At 42.4% G+C, this 15089-nt stretch overlaps 1 long non-coding RNA gene across 1 annotated transcript in view; it reads right to left on the bottom strand.

The window, feature by feature from the left end:
• Window positions 1-3566: 3566 nt before the first annotated feature.
• The window catches only part of LOC129324794 (uncharacterized), a 28114-nt gene continuing 16591 nt past the window's right edge, over window positions 3567-15089 (bottom strand). Inside the window, exon 3 of the long non-coding RNA XR_008596558.1 lies at window positions 3567-5713. This is a non-coding gene — a long non-coding RNA (uncharacterized LOC129324794). The remainder of the gene's footprint in view (window positions 5714-15089) is intronic.

Genomic DNA, 15089 nt, shown 5'->3' with positions numbered 1-15089 from the left:
TTAGTAAATTATGACTGCAGACAGGTCTGCTTCCCTAAAAACAGTATTTACCACTAGATGGTAGATTTTTGCACTGCAGTTAAGAGCAGTGAGTAACGCTTTTTCAAATAAAGAACTATGTGTTTTGTTTTTTGTCATTTAACCTTCTGTCAACATTCTGAAAAAATGGTTGTTGGGGGTTTTCCGGGCTGTATTGCCGTGGTCTTGGCATTGTAGTTCCTGACGTTTCGCCAGCAGCTGTGGCTGGCATCTTCAGAGGTGTAGCACCAAAAGACAGAGATCTCTCAGTGTCACAGTGTGGAAAAGATGTAGGTCATTTGTATCTACTCAGGAGGGGTGGGGTTGAGCTGAGTCATTCTGTAAGAGTTTCCCAGGGTGTGGAATGCTAATGGCGGGAGGCTTCACTGAGTCATTCTGTAAGAGTTTCCCAGGGTGTGGAATGCTAATGGCGGGAGGCTTCACTGTATCCTGAGGCGGTTCTTTTGCATATGGATTGGTGCTTGATGTGCTAATCTTCTCTGCAGGGCTATTGTCGGGTGTGGAGTGTTTTGTTGGCCTGGTGTTTTTCAGAACTGGAGCCCATGCTCTGTTCATTCTTAAGGTTTCTTCTTTCCTGTTGAAGTTTTGCTTATGCTTGTGAATTTCAATGGCTTCCCTGTGCAGTCTGACAAAGTAGTTGGAAGTGTTGTCCAGTATTTTGGTGTCCTGGAATAAGATACTGTGCCCTGTTTGAGTTAGGCTATGTTCAGCCACTGCTGATTTTTCAGGCTGTCCAAGTCTGCAGTGTCTTTCATGTTCTTTTATTCTTGTCTGGATGCTACGCTTTGTGGTCCCGATGTAAACTTGTCCACAGCTGCAGGGTATACGGTATACTCCTGCAGAGGTGAGGGGGTCTCTGCTGTCTTTTGCTGATCGTAGCATCTGTTGTATTTTTCGGGTGGGTCTGAATACTGCTTGAAGGTTATGCTTTTTCATAAGCTTTCCCATCTGATCAGTAATTCCTTTGATATATGGCAAAAACACTTTTCCTGTAGGTGACTGTTTTTCCTTGGTTGTTTGATTCATCCTGGGTTTGATTGCTCTTCGGATTTCATTTCTGGAGTAGCCATTTGCCTGAAGTGCGTGGTTTAGATGATTAATTTCCTCATTGAGAAAGCGCGGCTCACATATCCGTCTTGCACGATCCACTAATGTTTTCATTATGCCTCTTTTCTGTCGGGGGTGGTGATTGGAGTTTTTGTGTAAGTACCGATCAGTGTGAGTTGGTTTCCTGTAGACCTTGTGACCTAACTGAGAGTTTGCTTTGCGGATGACCAAGGTATCCAGGAATGAGAGTTTTCCCTCACTTTCTTTCTCCATTGTGAATTGTATGTTCAGGTGGATGTTGTTGAGATGATTCAAAAACTCCATCAATTCTTCCTCCCCATGGCTCCAAATGATGAATGTATCATCCACAAACCGGAACCATACACTGGGTTTGTGGGGTGCTGATTCTAGAGCTGTTTTTTCAAAATGTTCCATGTAGAAGTTTGCTATAGCAAACTTCTATATAACTTTGTTATAGCAAACTTCTACATGGAACATTTTGAAAAAACAGCTCTAGAATCAGCACCCCACAAACCCAGTGTATGGTTCCGGTTTGTGGATGATACATTCATCATTTGGAGCCATGGGGAGGAAGAATTGATGGAGTTTTTGAATCATCTCAACAACATCCACCTGAACATACAATTCACAATGGAGAAAGAAAGTGAGGGAAAACTCTCATTCCTGGATACCTTGGTCATCCGCAAAGCAAACTCTCAGTTAGGTCACAAGGTCTACAGGAAACCAACTCACACTGATCGGTACTTACACAAAAACTCCAATCACCACCCCCGACAGAAAAGAGGCATAATGAAAACATTAGTGGATCGTGCAAGATGGATATGTGAGCCGCGCTTTCTCAATGAGGAAATTAATCATCTAAACCACGCACTTCAGGCAAATGGCTACTCCAGAAATGAAATCCGAAGAGCAATCAAACCCAGGATGAATCAAACAACCAAGGAAAAACAGTCACCTACAGGAAAAGTGTTTTTGCCATATATCAAAGGAATTACTGATCAGATGGGAAAGCTTATGAAAAAGCATAACCTTCAAGCAGTATTCAGACCCACCCGAAAAATACAACAGATGCTATGATCAGCAAAAGACAGCAGAGACCCCCTCACCTCTGCAGGAGTATACCGTATACCCTGCAGCTGTGGACAAGTTTACATCGGGACCACAAAGCGTAGCATCCAGACAAGAATAAAAGAACATGAAAGACACTGCAGACTTGGACAGCCTGAAAAATCAGCAGTGGCTGAACATAGCCTAACTCAAACAGGGCACAGTATCTTATTCCAGGACACCAAAATACTGGACAACACTTCCAACTACTTTGTCAGACTGCACAGGGAAGCCATTGAAATTCACAAGCATAAGCAAAACTTCAACAGGAAAGAAGAAACCTTAAGAATGAACAGAGCATGGGCTCCAGTTCTGAAAAACACCAGGCCAACAAAACACTCCACACCCGACAATAGCCCTGCAGAGAAGATTAGCACATCAAGCACCAATCCATATGCAAAAGAACCGCCTCAGGATACAGTGAAGCCTCCCGCCATTAGCATTCCACACCCTGGGAAACTCTTACAGAATGACTCAGTGAAGCCTCCCGCCATTAGCATTCCACACCCTGGGAAACTCTTACAGAATGACTCAGCTCAACCCCACCCCTCCTGAGTAGATACAAATGACCTACATCTTTTCCACACTGTGACACTGAGAGATCTCTGTCTTTTGGTGCTACACCTCTGAAGATGCCAGCCACAGCTGCTGGCGAAACGTCAGGAACTACAATGCCAAGACCACGGCAATACAGCCCGGAAAACCCCCAACAACCATCGTTCTCCGGCCGTGAAAGCCTTCGACAATACATTCTGAAAAAACCTTACTTTATTTGTATTGAGGGGTGTTTTCTACCTCAAACCAAGTTCTGATGTACTTTGAGTAGAAAAATGTCCCACAAAGGGGGAAAAAGATTTTGTGTTGGCAGAAAATGTATTTTTTTAACTCTTTATTTTTGACTCTTTCATTTTTGAAAAAAATGAATGCATTAATAACATTAAAAACTGTAAATTTTATTGTTTGTCTGCAGCATATTTCTTTTCTTTTCTTTTTTTTTCACACACAGAAAAACATATCCAACAGAGAAACAGAGTTCAATGACAATTGAATGTATTGTAAAGATAATATGTTAACTCACAATTCAGTGAGACAAGTAGAGTGTAAATAATTAGCTTAAGCAGTTGGGAGTATTTTTCTGATGTGAGGTAGATTTCCAGGACTCATCAGTTTTCTGGGTGGAGAGGTTAGTTTAGGCGGGTAGCTGTGTTGGTCTGCAGTAGAACAGCAGGATTTTTCATATAGTGGCACTTTAGAGATCAACAAGATTTTCAGGGTTTAAGCTTTTGAGAGTCAAAGCTCTCTTCTTCAAATGTTATCTTGAAAACCTTATTGGTATCTAAAGTACCATCATACTCAAATTCTGCTGTAGAGAGGTAAGAATCCAATGTCTCTATTCAGCCCTGGGAGTTTAATTGTTCTGAATGTGTAAATGAATGCAAGTTCAGCAATTTCACATTATAATCCCCCCTTGAAGCCTCTCTGAGAAATACCACTCTTAGGTCAGCAATGGAACATCCTGGATTAATATATTCTCTTCCTAGTTTTTGAGTGGTGTGATTTTTAATTTTAGATTTATGTCCATTTCTTCTTTTGCACAGAGACTGACCTCTTTGTCCAATGCAGAGAGTGTAAGGGCATCGCAGACACCTGATAGCATATATCACATTGGAAGATGAACAAGTGAATGAACCTGAGATGGTGTAGCTGGTTTGTTAGGTCCAGTGATCATGATGTTGGAGTAAATATGGGGACAGAGGTGGCACCTTGGTTTATTGCAGGCTCTTGTCCTAGAGACGCCCCCCCCCCTAATCTTAAACAACTTCTCACTCACAATAATGTAGTTCCTAACACTGGTATGGATTCCTCCTGCAGAAAAATACACTTATCAAAAATGGAGGAGGAAATTCTCTCCCCAAAGAGAAATAATTTTGTCCTTGTGCAGATAGAATTCACTAGTGAGGGGAGAGGGAGGAACCAATAGGATCCAACAGTGTGCCTGCCCCCCACTGCTGCTGATGCCAGCTTAGCAACCACCATCCCTCCTCAACCAGGGGGCAGACAGGCAAGTAGAGGAGGGGGACTACGATCTGCCACTGCCCCACTGCTGCCACCACAGAAAACCCAGTCACTGCTACCTCTCCTTGGAAGCAATATAAGCAGCAGGGGAAGAAGAGCAGAAGACATTGCTGCTCACTGACTCCATGTGAGCTGGGAGAAGGGATGGGGGTGGACAGTTAGAGAAGCAGGAAAGGGGATGGATGAGTGGCCACAGCAGTGGATAGGTGTACTATTGATTTATTGATTTATTTAGACTTATACCCTGCCCTTCCCGCAAGCGGGCTCAGGGAGGCTTCCAACAAAATATATTATTAAAATACAATAAAACATTATTACAAGTAGCATAAAAATCAATATTAATACATAATTATACCAACAGCATAAAAATCCAGGAACCACCAAACAAATACGGCTACTACTGAATCCCCATAACCACGGGCACTGCCTTGATGTAACTCCCAGTCAGCCACAAAAGGAGGGTGTGGTGGTCAGAAGATGGGACAAAAAGCTGGCCCCAGTCAAAGGATCAGTAGAACAGCTCCATCTTGCAGGCTCTGTGGAACTGTAAAAGGTCCCACAGGGCCTGGATCGCTATTGGGAGAGCATTTCACTAGGACTGGGCCAGGGCTCTGGCCCTGCTTGAGGCCAGCTGAATATCCCTCGGTCCCAGGACCACCAGAAGCTGTTTATCCACTGAGCACAAGGCCCTGCAGGGGTCATAATGGAAGAGGTGGCCCTGTGGGTATGCAGGTTCCAGTCCATGAAGGGCTTTAAATACTAAGACTAATACCTTGAACTGGACTCGGAACTCAACTGGGAGCCAGTGCAGCTGGCATTACACATGGTGAATGTGAGCTCTAAACTCATAAGGATGCATACCACTGCATTCTGGACCAGCTGAAATTTCTGGGTCAAGACCACAGGCAGCCCAGCATAGAGCAAGATGCAGTAGTCCAATCTAGAGGTGACCGTTGCATGGATTACAGAAACTAGGTCCTGGGACAAGAGTTAGGGCATCAATTGCCTGACTTGCTGAAGATGAAAAAAATGCAGATCTGGCAATGGCTGCAACCTAGGCCTCCATAGAAAGTTTGGCATCCAGGAGCACACCCAGGCTCTTCACCATCGATGAAGGCTGTAACTGCACTCCGTTGAAGGCTGGGAGCTGGGTTCCCAATTCTGTCGCCCCACGACCCAGATACAGAGCATCCGTCTTCTGGGAATTCAACTTCAGGCGACACAACCATTCTGCCACTGCATCCAAACACCGGGCCAAAGATTCCGGGGCAGCATCTAACTGGTCTTCCATTAACAGGTAGAGCTGGGTGTCATCAGCATACTGGTGACAACACAGCCCATGAAGACAGGAGCTCAGCCATTGCAGGAGTGTCCCAGGATCCCCACAGCAGTGAGGCGACGAGTCAAAAGCAGGCAGACTGCACTGAAAGGAGCAGGAAAGATTACCCCTCCTGTGAGAGTGGTTCCTTGAGGTGGGTAAAATGGGACATTGAGAGCGGATGGGTAAATGGGTGAAGGGGGGGGGAGGATGGGATCCTTCCTACAAGGCTCACAGATCCTTTTTCATTATTTACTAGGATGGAAATTTTGTCCTAAGTGGCAAGTTTTGTAAATCCATATCTCTCTGCATTTTCCCCAAAAAGTACAACTGTGGTCATAAGTTGCCCCAAGCTATTAAAACATGGATTAATGTGCTGGTCCTCATGAGACAGGAGTAACAGTATATCAAGCATTAATAAAAATATATTGGGGGACTCAGCTTTTGACCATGGCCTGACACCATTGTGATGGTGGTGGTGGGGAGTAGGATCTAAAATCTGAATTGTTTTGCTTAAAGAAAGTGTCATTCTATAAAGGCATGCAAATATTAATGCAAATGATGCTGGTTTTAATATACTTGTTCTGAGAAAAAAAGCCAGTTAAAAAAAAGTTGGTAAACTGCTTTCTTCATACTGAACTAGACATTTGTCTCCTGCCGTTCCTCCAAGTAGTTCACATGATGTACATGGATAAAATGGTGATCCCATTTGATCCTCACAACAAGGTCACCCAATGAGCTGCATGGCTGAGCAGGGATTTGAACCTATTCTCTCAAATCTATATCCAACTTGAGATTAGAATTTTACAGGAGCAGATAAGAGCAATGGAAAATAAAGAAATAGAATGGGAATTGAAAAGATTGAAGCAAAAATCTTTGAAGGAGCCAATAAACCTGGGAAATACTTAGCATGGCAATTGAAAAAAAAGAGAGAGAAGAAATTAATAAGTAAAATTATGGAAGATGGCAAGGAGTTGTTTGATCAAGATGCAATTGGGAGAGCATTCTATAAATACTATGTGAAATTGTACCAGAAAAAAACTATTGATATTAGACTAATTAATGAGTATTTTCTAAAGATAACCTTACCAACGTTACCTGATAAACTGAAAGATAGATTGAACGCCAAAATTAAAATAACAGAAATAATGGAAGCGATACAGGCAACAAAAACAGGTAAGGCACCTGGACCAGATGGAATATCGGCTAAATTTTATAAAGTAATGGCTGATGAATTGATGCAATTGTTGCAGAGAGTAATGAATGGAATATTAGAAGGAGAGGGAGTACCGGAAACATGGAATGAGGCAAATATTACATTGATACCAAAAGAAACCCAAGATTTAACGAATGTTAAAAAATATAGACCGATATCTCTAACAAACAATGACTATAAGATATTTGCTAAAGTATTGGCGGAAAGACTTAAAACTTGGTTGACGGAGTTTATTGCAGAAGAACAGGAAGGTTTTTTGCCGGAGAGACAGATAAAAGACAATTTAAGAGTAGTACTGAATGCCATTGAATACTATGATAAACATCCAGGGAAGGAGGTTGGCTTTTTTTTTGTTGATGCAGAAAAGGCTTTTGACAATTTAAATTGGGACTTTATGTTTTCTACAATGGAAAAGATGCAGATGGGTAAGATGTTTATCCAAGCAGTAAGGGCAATATATAAAGACCAATGTGCAGCTATTGTGGTAAATAGTGACTTAACAAAAAAACTGGAAATAAGGAAGGGGACGAGACAAGGGTGTCCACTCTCTCCACTGTTATTTGTGATGGTATTAGAAATTCTACTTAGACAGATACGTGAAGACGATATGATAAGAGGACTGAAAATAAAAGGTCATTCCTATAAAGTGAGAGCCTTTGCCAATGATGTGATGGTAATAGTTGAAGATCCAATTCAAAATATGCCAAGATTAATGGGAAAAATAAAAGGATTTAGTGACCTTGCAGGATTTTATATTAATAAGAATAAATCAAAGCTACTATGTAAAAATATGACTAAACAAAAACAACAAGAAATGATGGAGGTAACAAACTGTGAGGTGGTGCATAAAACAAAATATCTAGGCATTGAATTAACTGTGAAGAACATTGATTTATTTAAAAACAATTACGACAAGCTATGGCAACAGATAGATAAAGATATGTTGAAATGGAACAAATTGAATTTATCATGGCTGGGTCGTATTGCTGCGATTAAGATGAATGTACTTCCAAGGATAATGTTTTTGATGCAAACAATACCAATTGTGAAAGATAATAAGCAGTTTGATAAATGGCAAAGGAAGATTTTGAGCTTCGTTTGGGCAGGGAAGAAGCCTAGAGTGAAAATGAAAGTGTTATATGACACCAAGGAAAGAGGTGGATTACAATTACCAAATTTACAACTTTATCATGAAGCCATTTGCCTAGTTTGGCTGAAGGAATGGATTTTACTGAAAAACCACAAATTATTGGCTTTGGAAGAATATAAAAATTTTTTTGGATGGCATGCATATTTGTGGTATGATAAGATTAAAATGGATGCTATGTTTTTGCATCATTTTGTGAGACGGAGTTTATTTAGAGTGTGGCAAAAATATAAAAGATATTTCGAGGAAGAGACTCCATTGTGGATTATACCAGCTGAAGTCGTAAACCCGAATGTGGAACATGGTGGAGAGGAGTGGATGACGTATAAAGAAATTTTAAGAGTGGAACAAAATACATATATTATGAGAACTAAGGAAGATTTATCATTTCAGTATGGTTGGTTTCAGTATAGACAAATTAAAGACTTTTATGATGCAGATCGTAGGAAAGTAGGATTTAGGGTTAGAAATTCAGAGTTAGAGGAGTGTTTACTTCAAGAAGGGAAAAAGTTGATATCTAAAATATATAAGATTTTGTTGAGATGGTATACAGAAGATGAGGTGGTTAAAGTTCAAATGGTTAAATGGGCAATAAATTGTAATAAAGATATTACGATGGAAGCTTGGGAACGATTGTGGAAAAATACAGTAAAAATTTCAACATGTACCACTATAACAGAAAATGTTTATAAAATGATTTACAGATGGTATCTTACACCAAAAAAGCTAGCTAATGGTAATAGCCAAATGTCAGATAAATGTTGGAAATGCAAGAAACATGAAGGTTCCTTCTATCATATGTGGTGGACGTGTGAAAAGGCAAAGCAGTTTTGGGGGAATATTGTGGATGTTATGTCAGATATCTTGCAGAAAAATGTTGTTAAAAACCCAGAACTGTTACTGTTATGTATGAACTTAGAAGAATTTGATAGTATGGACAGAACAATGGTGTTTTATATGGTGACGGCAGCTAGGATGTTATATGCACAACTTTGGAAGACACAAGAGATACCATCGGTGGAAGATTGGATCCAGAAGTTATTGAACATGGCAGAAATTGACAAATTAACAAGGAAACTTAAAGAACAAGATATAGAATTTATGATGAACTGGGTGAAACAAGAACTATATGGAAAGAAAGGGGGACATGAAGGGGAAAATCTGGTCTTTGGATAACTTGTAAAGGGGGAAGGTAGTTCTTTGCCGGTAGTTGAAATATTTAAACAATAGATAGGGATTTTTATTGTTAATTATAGTTTAATAGAAGAGATAGCAGATAGACTGCAATTTAAATAGGGGGGGTTGGAAAACTGGAAAACTGTTGGAAGTCTATTATAAAAAAGGGGGGATGGGTGGGGGAACCGAAATGGGATGGAGATGTTAATTGAATGTTATGAGTGATATATGTTAACCCATCCAATAATTAAAAAAAAATCAAATCTATATCCAACTCTCAGTAAAGTATACAGGAAATCATACCTCATATTTAGAACAATACCATTGACTTCAGCTCAGACTATCCAGAGACTTTTTGAGATCTTGAGTCAGTGTGTCCATGGGCCCCTCTGTCACATATCCCTTCTACCCCTGCATTGTAGTTCCCTCACCCCTATTGTGATTCCTTTAGTTCCCCTTGCCCATTTCTGATTCTACTTTCCTCCTCATGGCTCCCTATTTATTTATTTAAAACATTTATATGCTGCCTTTCCACCAAAAACAAGATCCCCAAGGACCAAATATTAAGCATTTTAAAAATTAAAATAACATTTTAAATGTATATATAAATACAATAAAACATATAGACATATAAACATAACCAGAGAGGACACCAATAAGAGTTTACTGAGGGTACACCAAAAGCAACAAAGAAGCCTTCACAAGCTGGCAGAAAACAACCACAAAGGCAGAAAGATGAATCTCCCTGGGGAGGGAGGTCCACAGTTTTGGCACCATGACTGAGAAGGCACTTTCTTGGGTTGGCTCAGATGGCAGGGGTACCCCAGGCAAAGGATCCAGATGACCGGAACTGATGGGTAGGTTCATGTGGTAGAAGGTAGTCCTTAAGGAATGCTGGTTCCAAGCTGCATGGCACTTTAAAGGTTGATGCTAGCACTTTGAATTGGGTCCAGAAGCAAATGGAGAGCCTGTGTGTACGGAACAAAACTGGTGTGATATTGTCCCTGTGACCCACTTCAGCCAGCGCTCTGGCCACTTCATTCTGTACCAATTACAGCTACTCAACAGCCTCCACAGCAGGTCCACATAAAGCACATTGCAGTAATTTAATCGAGTTGTTACCAGGGCATGCTCCACAGTTTAAAAATTTTTCCTGTCTGGAAGGGCCACAGCTGGCTTACTTGCCAGAGCTGGTGAAAGGGCCACCTCTGCAACTTGTTTATCCAACAGGAACCCTGGGTTCTGCAGCACCCGCAAGCTATGCACCTGCTCTAAGGAGAGTGCAACTCCATCCAGAAGAGGGTATATCCCCATTCCTGATTCAAACTTCCCCCCGCCCCCACAAAAGCACCTCTGTTTTGTCAAGATTGTCTCAACTTGTTAGCCCTCATTCATCCCAAAACAGCCTCTCTGGGATCTGCTGGAAGCATAAGATAGAGCTGAGTGTCATGCACATATTGGTGACAAATCAACCCAGATCTCTGGATTGGCTTTGCATAGATGTTGAAAAGCATGGGGGACATGACAGAATCTTGCAGAACCCATAGGAAAGAGACATTTTATTTCTAATCACACTCACCCCCATTCTTTCCCCTGTCAAAGCTTTATTGAAGGAATGGGATACAACTCTCTTGCATTTCTTTTAGCTCCATTGAAGCCATCAAGTCCAAAAGGTGATGTCTTCCAATCAGGAAACGAGTTGAAGACTTGTGATATCACAGGGAAAGGCTTCTGGAGAGATCTGGATGTCTTCTGGGAGGAATGGACTGTGTCTCCCTCATACTTCAAAGAGGCAGATGGTTTAAAGGAAGCATGGGAGAATGACTGCTCCACTCCTACTCATACTGCTCCCACTAGGAAGTAGAAAATTACACCAAAAGTCCCTGGACCAATTAGGAAGGAAGGGTGCTTACATTCTATGGTTTATTTATTTATTAGATTTTTAGACCAAAATGAGGCCCAAAGCAGTTTACAACATTAAAAAAAACCTTTAAAAACATATCAACAAGATAAAGGGAGGTCCTACAAGTACATTGTACTCTCTTTATTCCACTGCCACCAGGTACTTCTTCCATTGGGAAATGGAAGGCTGACCCAGTAACTCCAGTGTCTGTGATCCTTCTGCCAATTGATCAGTTTTGACGAAGGCCTAACCATGGCAAAATCCTGATACTGACTCTGCCTCAACTTGCATCCAGATTTTTAAAGTAATGGTTCTTCACTGAACAAATGAGTGTGCTGTACATATATAGCAGAATAAGGCAAAAGGGGAAGGGGTAGGATGGACTGAACTGCTTCAATCTGCAGTGGGACACCATATTTACATAGCTCTTTGTCTTCAAGAAAATCTTCCACGCAGGCAGAAAACAAGCACAGCAAGGAGGGAACTAGACTAGAACTAACATGATGTGCAATTTTGTTTTTTAATTGCAGGGATTTTTTTTTCTTTGCACTGAAAAGTATTAAAATAGTACCTGCACATGCACTACAAAGTCACACTGTTCACGTTACTAATTTAGGATTTTACTACCTCATTCTTTTGCATGTATGTGTGTGTGTGAATGTGTTAAGTGCCATTGAGTCGCCTCCAACCTATGGCGATCCTACGAATGAGTGACCTCCAATGTCCTATCATTAACACACTTGCTCAGATCCTGCAAAGTGGAGGACATGGCTTCTTTTATTAAGCCATCTCTTCTTGGGTCTTCCTCTTTTCCTACTGCCTTCCACTTTTCCTAGAATTATTGACTTTTCCAGATAATCTTGTTTTCTTATGATGAGACCAATGTACGATAACCTCAGTTTTGTCATTTTAGCTTCTAGGGAGAATTCTGGCTTGATTTTGTATGTATAGATTAGATCAAAGCTGTACAAAACTATTTGATGGCACAAATCAGGTATTACATTTATTTATTTATATTTATTGTCCCTTTTTATCAACTACCAATTCCCTGTATGCCTATTTGGTGTGTATGCAGAGCAACTAATCCCAATCAGCACCTGTGGAATGCTGGAGGAGCAAGATAGGAGAAGGGAATGGAATCCATTTAAGTCAGGGAAGATTTGTGCCTCCAGAGGATCAGGCGGGGAGGGGGGAATCCATGCTCAGGAGACTTATATAGGTCTCAGACACTAGATTTTAGGGAAAGCAGATTATTGAATGTTTCAGGAGGAGAATGTATCTGTTCCAGTAGCTTTTGGGAAAAGCTGGCTAAAGATTTAGAGTTTGTAGGAGGAGCTCACTTATACTGTGGGATTCCTGAAGTTGTGGAAAGGCCAATGACTAAAAAGTGTTAAAAGCTTGACTGATAACTGCTTCCTGTATCCAATAATTGTCAAATGAAATGTTATATCTGAAGTAGCACAGAAAATGCTTTGTGGAACACTAAAAGAATTTCAAGCCTCTTTTCTGAATGTTCTTACTCTCTTACCGCACTATGTGAATAAAAGTTACTGCCCCCCCGCCTCATTTTCCTCAGGCCTCATATGAAATCTTAGGGAGGGCAAGGCCTCTTTAGAACATATGCCATACATTACCATAAGGAAGAAGAATGCTAATGCCAGGCATCAGCACTAATTGAGCTGTGGTAAATTCCCTCATGTGTACTTTAATAACTACATTTAGAAGCTGCTTGGGTTCAGTCTGTCAAGCGGAGGTTGGAATATAGATCACACCGGTCAAACTTCATACACACTACCTCTAATATTAATTTGAAATCCCAGTCTCATGGCTGTCTCTCTCTGAATGTCTCCATATGCTAACTATATACTTCAGACTGCCACCTTCAGGCTGTTTGCTCACCTGAATGGCATCAACTAGGGTCCTTGCTTTTTCTGTGATTGCTTCCCAAAGGAGATGAGGTGGGAGCCATCTTTGAAAACTTTCAGGAAGAGCTGTAAGACTATTTTATTCACCCGAGCTATGTTTAGCCAATGACAAATCTAGAAAAAACTAGTTTGGGAAAATAAAGAGGTAGCAAAGAACATCATTAGGAGACTGATGTTTGTGCTATTACACATTAAATACATATTGTATAGCAAAATCATATTGTTAAAAAAATTACCTTCTTAATAAGAGTCCAGTAGCACCTTTAAGACTAACCAACTCTATTGTAGCATAAGCTTTCGAGAATCACAGTTCTCTTCATCAGATGCATCTGACGAAGAGAACTGTGATTCTTGAAAGCTTATGCTACAATAAAGTTGGTTAGTCTTAAAGGTGCTACTGGACTCTTTTTGATTTTGCTACTACAGACTAACACGCCTAACTCCTCTGCTTCTTAATAAGCAGACTGTTTTTGCCAAGAGAACCAGTAAATCTGCATGCAACTCTCTGTTTTTAAATGAAAGCTGAGAATACAGAGGTAGAGCATGACATATGGCGGTGAGCGGATTTACGCTCGCCCGCGGAGGCTTATGGATCCAATTGGTTTCCAGGCGGCTCTGCGGGATCCGATGCCCCCTGGCAGTACGTTAGATGAGCTGGTGGATGATTGGCATGGCCGTCTTTCCGAAGCCATCGACGCTATTGCCCCCTGCCGTCCTCTCTGAGCCCGCAAACGGGTAGCTCCTTGGTTTACCGAGGAGCTTCGCCAGATGAAGCGGTCTCTGAGACGACTAGAGCGAGTGTGGAGGCGGGGGCGCGATGAAGAGGCAAGAACATCTTATAGGACGTTTATGAAAGCCTATGAGGTGGCAGTGAAAGCAGCAAAGAGGGATTTCTTTGCTGCTTCCATTGCATCCGCTAGCTCACGCCCGGCTCAATTATTTCAAACAGTTCGGTCCTTGGTCTCCCTCTCTCAGGGAGACCACCAAATTCTTAATTCAACTATTGGCTGCGAGGCTTTTGCGAGCTATTTTGCGGGTAAAATCTTGTCCCTTCGCCGTGGCCTGCCACCCACTGTTGATACAGTAAGGGAACTGGAGACCCCTTGGCCCTCTTCTGGGTCCGTATTAGACCATTTCAGCCTGCTCTCTCAGGACGATGTTGACAGGATCCTGCAGGGGATGAGGCCAACCACCTGTCCTCTGGACCCCTGCCCATCCTGGCTGGTGAAGGCCAGCTCGGAGGGGCTACGGGACCATCTGGAGGCCATTGTTAACATCTCCCTGAGCTCTGGGGTTTTTCCAGGAGTGTTAAAGGAGGCGGTAGTGCGGCCCCTCCTGAAAAAAACATCTTTGGATCCCACCGACCCGTCCAGTTACTGCCCAGTGTCGAACCTCCCATTCCTGGGCAAGGTGATTGAGCGGGCGGTGGCGGTACAACTGCAGGAATTCCTGAATGATGCTCTAGTCCTGGACCCATTCCAGTCTGGCTTCCGTCCTGGCCATGGGACGGAGACAGCCTTGGTTGCCCTCACAGACGACCTTCGCAGGCATCTGGATCGAGGCGGGTCAGCGCTGCTGGTGTTACTTGATCTCACAGCAGCGTTTGACACGATTGACTATGATTTGTTGGCCAGCCGCCTTGCCGACGTGGGGATTAGGGGGACAGTCTTACAGTGGCTGGTCTCCTTTCTCCAGGGTCGGGGACAGAGGGTGGCGCTCGGGGGAGATCTATCGGCCCGTCACCCTTTGGTGTGCGGGGTTCCCCAAGGGGCGATACTCTCCCCAATGTTATTTAACATCTATATGCGCCCCCTCGCCCAGTTGGTGCGGAGGTTTGGGCTGGGTTGTCATCAATACGAGGATGACACCCAACTTTTTCTGTTGATGGACGGCCGGCCAGACACGGCCCCAGACAATCTGGCCAGAGCTTTGGAGGCTGTGACGGCATGGTTGAAACAGAGCAGACTGAAATTGAACCCAGTGAAGACGGAGGTCCTGCAGCTGGGACGGGGGCTGCCAGATGTTGGGATCCAGCTCCCTGCCCTGGATGGGACACCACTGGCAACTTTGCCAGTGGTAAAGAGTCTGGGTGTGTTCCTGGATGCCTCCCTATC

This window comes from Eublepharis macularius, chromosome 2 (assembly GCF_028583425.1).
Source record: "Eublepharis macularius isolate TG4126 chromosome 2, MPM_Emac_v1.0, whole genome shotgun sequence".
In the NCBI taxonomy this organism is placed as follows: domain Eukaryota; kingdom Metazoa; phylum Chordata; class Lepidosauria; order Squamata; family Eublepharidae; genus Eublepharis; species Eublepharis macularius.
The sequence above is the reverse complement of the archived record's forward strand: the minus strand, read 5'-3'. Positions and strand labels throughout refer to the sequence as shown.